The following is a 10369-nucleotide window of genomic DNA, read 5'->3' on the forward strand; positions in this document are numbered from 1 at the left end:
TTTTCCAGTGAGTCAGCTCTTCACATCAGGTGGCCAAAGTATTGGAGTTTCAGCTTCAGCATCTTCTTTCCAATGAATATTCAGGACTGATTTCCTTTAGGATGGACTGATTTGATCTCCTTGCAGTCCAAGGGACTCTCAAGAGTCTTCTCCAACACCACAATAAAAGCATCAATTCTTCGGCGCTCAGCTTTCTTTATAGTTCAACTCTCACATCCATACATGACTACTGGAAAAACCATAGCTTTGACTAGATGGACCTTTGTTGGTAAAGTAATGTCTCTGGTTTTTAATATGCCGTTTAGGCTTCCCTGGTGGCTCAGAGGATAAAGCGTCTGCCTGCAATGCAGGAGACCCAGGTTCGATCCCTGGGTTGGGAAGATCCCCTGGAGAAGGAAACGGCAACCCACTCCAGTATTCTTGCCTGGAGAATCCCATGGACAGAGGAGCCTGGTGGGCTACAGTCCACAGGGTCGCAAAGAGTCAGACACAATTAAGCGACTTCACACACACACACACACACACACACACACACACACACACAGGTTTGTCATAGCTTTTATTCCAAGGAACATGTGTGTTGTAATATAAAAAAACACATATAAATTTTTTTTTTTTTTTTTACCATCTTAACCATTTTTAAGTGTACAGTTAAGTGAGGGTTTCCCTGGTGGTTCAGATGGTAAAGAAGCCTCCTGCAATGCAGGCAACCGTGGTTTAATCCCTGGGGTGGGAAGATCCCCTGGAGAAGGGAATGGCTACCCACTCAGTATTCTTGCCTGGAGAATTTTCTGGACAGAGAATCCTGGAGGGCTACAGTCCATGGGGTTGCAAAGAGTTGGACATGACTGAATGACTAATACTTTCACTTTCAATATTTTAAATGTATTTATATTATTGTGAAGCAGATCTCCAGAACTTTTCATCTCGCAAAACTGAAACTCTATACCTGTTAAATAACAGTCTCCTCTTCCTACCTTCCTTTGGCCCCTGTTATCTAGGAGGATTTTTAAAACAGATCCCAGGAGTCTCCCACCCCAGGGATTCTGATTTAAGTGGTGTGTGCATAAATATTTTTAAAGTTCTCCAGGTAATTCTATTGTGCAGCTAGATTTGAGAAATATTGAGTCTCATGTATTTTAGGTGTTTATTTCATTTAACCCAAATACATTCATCTTAAGAGCTGGAATGCTGGAGTTAGAGCAAGGAATAAGTCACAGTTGTTGCTGTCGGGGATACAGTCCATAAGGGAGAAAGACAGGAAGGCACTTGGTGATAATCTGGTCCTAAGGGCCACGGTGGAGTAGTGAATAGGACCCCAGGAAGTATCCAGAAGGAAAGGACCATCCAGAACAATTTCTTACTGTGCTAGTATTAAAAATGACCTGATGCTGAATACAGGCAGAGTCTAGGGAAGGAACTTGATATACCAGGGCCACTGCACAATTTAAATTATGAGATGAAGACTGTATTTATAAATATATTATCTCAGTTTTAGACACGTGGCATTTTCTACTCCTGATACTTACTACAAGCTTCCTAATATTGGTAATCTAGTGCTTTTTCAACTTTGAAAATACTTTCTAAACATTTTTTTTTTTAGTATTTCTAATGCATTATTTTAACATATACACATGACTTACAAGGTGAATTCAACTTGTAAGTCAACCATGGATATGATTATTAAGTTGAATGAAAACTTGTCCTTTGATGTTGAGTTTCTTGAGTCATATTGGTGATGAAACTAGGAAAAAAGGAACTATTCTAACTTAAACTGAAATCTTTATTATCTATTTTTCTTTTACTATCTTACTTTATTTTATAGATAATATTACATTTTCTTCAAATGTTAAAGATTTAAAATAGAAGGATAAGTCATAGCATTTGAAGTTACATGCCAAATGCTTTTGCTGGGAAATTAATTTACTATAAAAAGGAGCCATAAGTACCTCAAAATGACCTAATGCCAACATGAGCTTTCCATCCTGGGTATCCTCAGAATAATTGGCCTTTTAGTTGATTTGACTAACTGACAGCTAAGCCGGTAATAATTACCTATGGCATGGTTTACTTTTGATTTTATATTACAATACTCTGCTAATGAATGAATGTATAGTATCTTTAAACAATTATATTTGACTATATTTGAATGCTTTGCTCTTCATTTAAATAATTCTGTATGGAACTATGTTCACACATCAATAACTATAGAGGAGACTTATAAATTTAATTAAAAGAAAAGCAGCACACCCATGATCCTTCTTTTTGGTTAAACAATTGTGACTTAAAATTATATATTAATTTTGTCAATTTATAAGAATATCATTTCAACTTTATGACAAGCTTTCAAGTTTATTTAGGGACACTCATGATCCATAATGCTATACTCTTAATAATTTATGCTTTATGGTATTCTCCAGTAAACCGGGCATTCTAACTATTGGGAATCTCTTATTCATTTATAATAGGGGTTTTAATAGTGATGTTTTCCTCAATAATCAGTAGATCTGAACTGTGCCGTGTAGTTGGTCTTAGCTCAGTAGAAATGCCCTGCATGGTAATCTGTGGACTTATTATATTGGCTAAATCAGAAATGAGGTAAGTTGATTTGAAGAAAAAAATACTGGGCTATTACTGTTTGTAAGCATTCTATTTTATTATTTTATTTCATCAAAATTTTATTGCAGTTGGGTATTTAATAGTGGTTTAATGTTAATTTGTCACCAATGATTTTTATGTTAAGTGCATTTTTAGAAAAAAATTGGTAACTGGAAAGCAGTTTCAAATCTTAGGAAATGTATTGCTTACTTGATTGAAATCTAGTTCCTGACAGAGCAACTGTGATGGTAGATATAAAAAGATGGCATTTCTACAGAAATTCAAATGTTACAGGGAAAACAAGTAACTCAAGACACTATTTATTGAGTTTAAAAGGCATAGGAAGTTTCTGTGTGAAAGACCACCATGTTTTTTTATCTAGTTTGCCTTTATGAGAAGTCATTTATTTATCATAAATTTATTTATTAATTGTAACAAAGTATATATTATTTTAGAGTCTGAAAGTTGTCAAATAGAAATTAAATGGTTATGGTGTTTTGAGGCATTCTCTGCTGTGAGTATACATAGATTTATAGATTATACAAGTATTATTATATTTTTATCTCTAAATGTATATGTATTAATATACACCTTAATATTTTTAGTATATTACCAGGCTGTGCGTTATGATAATACATTATAAACATGTTCACCCTATCATTTTATTACAAAGTTGTCTTTGACAATGTGTATAACTAGAAAAACTATAATGATATTCTTTATACTTATTTATTTAATTTTAGATATTTAGAATGTGTAACAATGTTATCTCTATGTATTTTATATTGTTTTATGAATCATAGGCTCTTGGGATTGAAAGGACATTTCCAGATACTCACTTCAGTGGTTCTCCTTTTGAGGTGATTTTGTCTCCACAGGGATGTTTGGTAACATTTGGAGACGTTTTCAATAGTCACATCTGAGGGGCTCCTACTGGTATCTAATGGGTAGAAGCCAAGTTTACATAGAAACAACCTACGATCCAGAAGGCAGCTCCCTCAGCAATGATTCAGCCCCAAATGTCAATAGTATTGAGAATGGCAGATAGTAACTTGGTCTAGCTACCCATCTTTTATGTAGTTCATCTCTCTTCTGAGAAAATAAGTTTCAAAATTTAGGAAACCAATAAGTCATTAGTTACAGAAAATATCAGAGGATGTTTATCTCATTTTCCTCATTCTTAATACACATGAAAAGTGGTATGCATTTGTTTGAGATGGAAGGTAATGAAATTTAAAGACAAGATTCGAGATTAATATGCTTTTCAAGGTGACCATTTTAGGAAGCTAAAAACTTATTCTAGAGTGCAAATGTCTCAAAACATTTTTAGAAATGCCTTAAAACAATTTTAGGAAGCAAACAAAAATCAGTTGTACCTTATTTCAGTATAAAAATTGGTATTTGTTTGACAACTTGTTCCATCAAATTTAGTTGTCAAAGATGTATGATTTTCTCTAAATCAAATCCTCTTTCAAAGACTGAGACTTGCCACTATTTAAGAATGTTCCCCAGTATTTTGTGCAATGGCAAATCATTGCATCAGGTGCAGCTTCCTCAGACAACTTTGTGTAATGCTAGCAGAATTTCGACTGTGCAAGTTCTGAGTATGATTGCTTTTTTAAAAGTCTAATTTAATTTTGTACTTTTTATATATTTAAATATTTTTATATAAATAAAAAGGCTATATATGTTTATGCTTGTATTCTGTTTTATGCTTACAAATTCCATGTTATTTTAAATCTGCAAATCAAAAGTATGTTATTATTTTTTAAAACAAAATTATAAACTGTGTGTGAACCTAACATATGTAAAGGTCTTTGTCATAAAAATTTAATTGTTAGAATCTCAGACAGTCTCGTTTTTCATGGTGATAATCTTAGTCTTGAGTCTCATGTATCCTATTCCTCAAATAATATATTAAAAAATATACTTGGAAAATATAGCTTCTTATGGGATACTTAAGAAATACAGATAAAAGAGTTTTTAAATTAATTTTGTTTACATTCTTATGATTATTGGTAACTTGAATAATATGTTTCTTAAATATAGAATTGCTTAAAATTTTATTATTTTCTAAAGTTATCAGGTTATGGATGTATATAGTGATGTTCAAATATGCAAGAAAAGAAAAGGTTCTGAATCTTTTGCCTCATAGGATATAAATTCTTGAGTTGGGGATGATTATAAAGAGTATTCAAATTGCTGCTGCTGCTAAGTCACTTCAGTCGTGTCCGACTCTGTGCGACCCCATAGACAGCAGCCCACCAGGCTCTGCCGTCCCTGGGATTCAAATCGCTACATAATGATTATTACCTGTTGGTATATGAATGTGAGTAAAAGTTTCACTTTTCATTAGTAAGCTCACTGAATTTCTTGATAACTTTATGAGAGGAAAAATTTCTGTGATAGTATTAGTAGGTAATTGAATCATTTTCAAATAACATAGGGTCAGTATCTATGTTATATTATAATATGTAATAATATTTAATTAATATACAGTAATATATAATAATCCACAATATAATGAATATGAAGGTTATCATCTTATTGTAGACTTCTTTGTTTTATGCCTAAAATTTAAAAATAATAAAATAATTTTAACTTCCTGTAGTATATAGTAATTTTTGTTTGGGTGAACTCCGGGAGTTGGTGATAGACAGGGAGGCCTGACATGCTGCACTTCATGGGCTCGCAAAGAGTCGGACATGACTGAGTGACTGAACTGAACTGAACTGAACTGAATTTATGTTTACTACTATCTAGTTTTCTGATGTTACATCTATTTATTAAGAATTCTTAATGAAATAATAAGTATAGAAGAGACATGAAATATACATTTTTTTTATTGACACAAAAATAAGTATAATGAGTATTTCATATTGAAATTCAAGTACACATTTATATTTCTAATATCTTACAGTGATATATGTATAAGTTTTGATTACAAACTGCTATAGTGTATTTCATAGCAATTTGTAACACAAATATCAGATATTATAATAAAAATTGTCTTTGAGATAAAAATATCAATGAATTGATAAGTTTAAAAATGAAACCACATATTAGTGTTTAAAAAGCCAAACTAAGTAGATTTTTGACATATTTTCTTAAAATCTCAGGTAGTTAAATCCTTCCATGGAATGATCAGATGTAGAAAATGGCAAACTAGAATTAATTTAGCTGCTTTGACTTTGATGTGTGAGATGATTCTAGGAAAAATAGTTTGAGAGGAAGGTATGGTAAAGAGAAAACTGACAAGTTATAAGATGAAATGTTAAAAACAAAACTCCCAAATCATTATTCACATGGGAAGAAATTTCTGGAGGCAACCAAGCTAGAAAAATAATTAAATCTCTGTATGGTCAGCTGAATCACTGTCTCGTGCACCAACAACCTATCTGGGCTGAATGGTTTCCTTCCCTGGTTGTAGCTAAACAAGATGAAAGGTAAAAAAAGTCCATCATTAATTATTTTCAAGCAATTGAGATCTTTGAAGTCAGAATCCAAGGTGATTATGCTTTTCACTTTATATTGACACACTTTTCTTCTAGTGTAGATATGTGTGCGTGCGTGCGTGCTCAGTCATGGCCCACTCTTTGTGACTCTATGGACTGTGGCATGCCAGGTTCTTCCGTCCATGGGATTCTCCAGGCAAGAATACTGGAGTGGGTTTTCATGCTGTCCTCCAAGGGATCTTCCTGACTCAGGGATTGAACCTGCATCTCCTGTGTCTCCTGCATTACAGACAGATTCTTTACCCTCTAAGCCATCAGGAAAGTCCCTGAAGCACCACTGGTGCAATAATAATCACTTTTCAAAACCAGTAAAGGAGGCAGGTTTTACTTGTTCCTTATGTGATAGCAGACCTCATTCACATGTAAATTCATTTAAGTCAGTATCTGCAAGTCAGAGGTCTATTCTCACAGTGTATTATTGTATTTCTGACACCATCATTATATGATAGCATTGTAAAATGAGAAAATAGTATATTTATTATCTCCCAAATATGTACAATTAATGTCAAGAAGTTAAAAGAAAAGACCATTTTCAGATTTATCCTCTTTCAAGAAAAGAAAAGCAAGTTAGAAAATTGAGGCAACCTTTCCATTTCCTAAAAATGAAAAATATCTAGATTTTCAAAACCAGAAAAGCCCACCACTTTATACCTTTAAACTGCTAAGAATCTCAGAGCAAGAGATTTACAGAGTTTTAAGGGATGTGATCCAATGTCCCATCTGGTGCTTACGTGCCCACCACAACCTTATAATTAAGACGTTGTCTGGTCTTCGCTTGAACACTGCTTGTGAAAGGGAAGTCACAACTTCTTGACGCAGGTCATTCTGTTTGGGAGGACAGAAAATTGTGATTTTTCTGACTAAACCCAGAGTTATCCAAATGTTTAGTACACAGTCTCAGGAAACTGACATTTCTAGGCGGAGGATGTCCTGAGTGAGGGAATATCATGTACGCCACATGTGCAAACAACCGGCACTCAGGCTGCCAGTCACGACTTCCAAAACTTCATGAAGGATTTCCATCCCGACGAGTCATTTTTCTGAACAGAACTGTAGAAATGCCATAGCATTTTTGTATACTCCACTGTTGTGCTGTTATTTGTGAGTTATTTTTGATAATTTAATAAAAGGTTGTGAACATGAATTTATGGAGAGTTGAATCATTATCTTTTTAATAATATATATCTTAAATGAATAATATGATACATTTTTTTCACTCCTGTGTATTTAGGTATTTTAAACAAAATTAAACTTCATTGCACATTAGCCTGAAAATGTATGTGAGACTACTGAACATAAATTTGTACATTTATACATTTTAAAGTGAACTGAGGAATTCTAGAATACTGTCATGAAGCATTACTTTTTTCTGACCTTTATATCATTTTCCTCAAAGACTATTTTATGCTAATATTTGTCTGTTCCCTTAACTGAAATTCATTTTCTATAATAAAAGGAATTCAGAAATTTGATCTCTGTATTCTTAAATAAACTTTAATGAATAAACTGAAATACAACTTTATGAGTAAAGCTCTATATGCAAAGCAAATATATCTGTACGTAGTGCTTACAGCATTAGCAGCATTGGTTACTGTGCAGGAGGGAATATATACCTTGAGGAATATGTGCACAGATGAGTGCATCTGTATCTCCACACTGGCTCTTGCACTGTGGTGTAGCTGCACCAGCATTGTGAAGTGACAAAGGTGTGCAGGGTTGGATGCTGTGCTTCATCTCTCTCCTCTCTCCTGTGCGTTTGTTGCATAAACCCCTTTGTTTCATGATTTGATCTAATCCTAACTTTTGGCTATTCATTGAAGAACATCTGTGGGTAATGTTGATTTCTCTTAGAAAAATTGATCTCTGTTGGATAAATGTTTGTAGTATACTATAGTGTGTGGTAATTTCATAGCAAAGTCCAAACTAAAATATCAGCACACAAAACTGCACACAGCACAGAGTGAGACGGTTACATCGTTTGATATTTGTTACTAAACTCTATCAACATGTGTGACATTAATGCAGAAGGAAGACAGAGTACACAATTTTTAAGCTCAGATTTTTTTTCCACCATGCATATGTAGTACTTATCAGAGAGTATGCAAAGGTTGTTCATGAATCCCTTCTATTTGTCATTTAAGCAGGAAATTTCTTATAAATCTTATCATTCTTTTTGAGTTAAAGTTAGATTTAATAAAGAAGAGAGTATTTTTATTTTCTTAAGTTTTTATTTCAGAAAACTTCAGTAAAATGAATAGTTGCAAAATAGTAGAATGAACATTTGTATTCACCTAAATTCAACAGTTGTTAACATTTTGCTACATTTGAATACTCTGTTTCTATATTTCTCCCTCGCCTTCTTGTTCTTTTCCTTCCCTTCCTTCTCTCTCCTCCTCTGTCCCCTTATACCCTCTTCTCTATATGTGTTTAAGGTTAGGTACAGACATCACGACACTTACATCTTTTCAGAATAAAGATATTCTCCTTTAGGGGTAACTTTAAAATCGTTGTCATACTTAAGAAATGAACGTAATTCCATAAACCAATCTATCTCATATTTAAATATCTCTCAATTAACTCCTAAATATCTTTTATAGCTTTAAAATTTTTTCCTGACCCAGAGTACAATCAAGGTTCATGAATTCAAGAATAGACCTTTTTCCCCTTGATTTTCATTGGGAGAAGAAATAATTTTATGATAAACTCTTAAGTGAGGTGATATTTTATTCTCAGATTTTGAACCATTTTTACATCTATATCTTGATTTTTGAAATACTGTGTGACCTTTGACAACATACCAAAATTTTGCTATTTTTCATAACATCTTTAGACTGAGCACAAAATTACCCAGCAGAAGGGTGACGCATATGGAGCTGATCACAGAACAGTGGCTTAATAGAGTTAGTCGTGTGACCTGCCAGAAGTTGACCTCATTTCAGAATTCCATTGGAGCACGATACATTCAATTCCACATAGAATTTGAAAAGCATGCTAACATTCATGGTAGTTCTCATTTTGACTTTGGTTCAGACAGTTGAGTATAACGATTTTATGCTTTTCCAAATAGTATTTCTACTTCCACTAATATATGCAAAAAAAAAAAAAAGAAAGAAAACGCAAGAGAGATGGAGAGAGAGAAGAAAAACTGTTAAATGCAAAGATGAAATGGCATTTATTTTGTAATGAATTTTGCCACAATGTCTGGGCCCCATTCTCCCAGAGATTATGAAAGGATCTGTATCACCTTTTACTTTGTTAATTTCTCAGTGACTTTTGTACCCACACCCCCCTGTTTGTCCTCTAACACCTGTCTTGAATGCTACATCGTTCACAGTCATGGGTGTGGTTTTATTTTACCTTCCTTGGATTTAGACTGTGCTTGATCTTTGTTACTGTTGGGTTCCATCATATCATCTTCCAGTTATGTACATAAACTTTATCATATTGTTTCCCGCTCTTATCTCCCATATTGCCTGATGAAGGAATGAATTCACTGAGCACCTGCTCTGAGCTAGCTGCTGCCCTTTCATCCTAGGTCCCTGAGTAAATATGTCTGGTGTAGACTGGCACCCTCCTGTTCTACATGTAGATGTAGTTTAGATGTGTTCATGGTGGGAGGTGACTTCCATGTCCTCTTACTCTGCTATATTTATCGATCCTCCTAGGTCTCTAAATGCTTGAATTCCAAAAATATTATGTTTGTAGGAGCTTGGCAAATCCAAAATCTAATGGAGTAGGCTGGCAGGCTGGAGATCCTGAGAAGAGTTGCAGTTCAAAGGCAGTCTGTTGGCAGAATTCTCTGTATATATGTTTTGTTTGTTCCTTTGTTTTGTTTTCTAGATTCTACATATTTGTGAAATCATTTGTCTTTCTCTGTCTGACTTATTTCACTTAGATAATATCCCCAAGGTCCATCCATGTTGTCACAAATGGTAAGATTTCCTGCTTTTTTTGGTGACTGAGTGCTAGTATCTATCTACCATATCTTCTTTATTCATTCATCCATTGATGGACATTTAGCTTATTTTCATACCTTGGTAGTTGTGGAAATGCTACAATGAACATCAGTTCAGTTCAGTTCAGTGGCTCAGTAGTGTCCAAATCTTTGCGACCCCATGAATCACAGCACTCCAGGCCTCCCTGTCCATCACCAACTCCCAGAGTTCACTCAAACTCATGTCCATCAAGTTTGTGATACCATCCAGCCATCTCATCCTCTGTTGTCCCCTTGTCCTCCGGCCCCCAATCCCTCCCAG

At 34.2% G+C, this 10369-nt stretch overlaps 1 non-coding gene across 1 annotated transcript; it reads left to right on the forward strand.

Moving 5' to 3' along the window:
* The first annotated feature begins 308 nt into the window (after window positions 1-308).
* On the forward strand, window positions 309-380 carry TRNAC-GCA. The gene has a single exon. It is a non-coding gene; the product is annotated as a tRNA-Cys (tRNA).
* Window positions 381-10369: the final 9989 nt, after the last annotated feature.

This window comes from Bison bison, unplaced genomic scaffold (assembly GCF_000754665.1).
Source record: "Bison bison bison isolate TAMUID 2011002044 unplaced genomic scaffold, Bison_UMD1.0 scf7180017864035, whole genome shotgun sequence".
Lineage (NCBI taxonomy): Eukaryota > Metazoa > Chordata > Mammalia > Artiodactyla > Bovidae > Bison > Bison bison.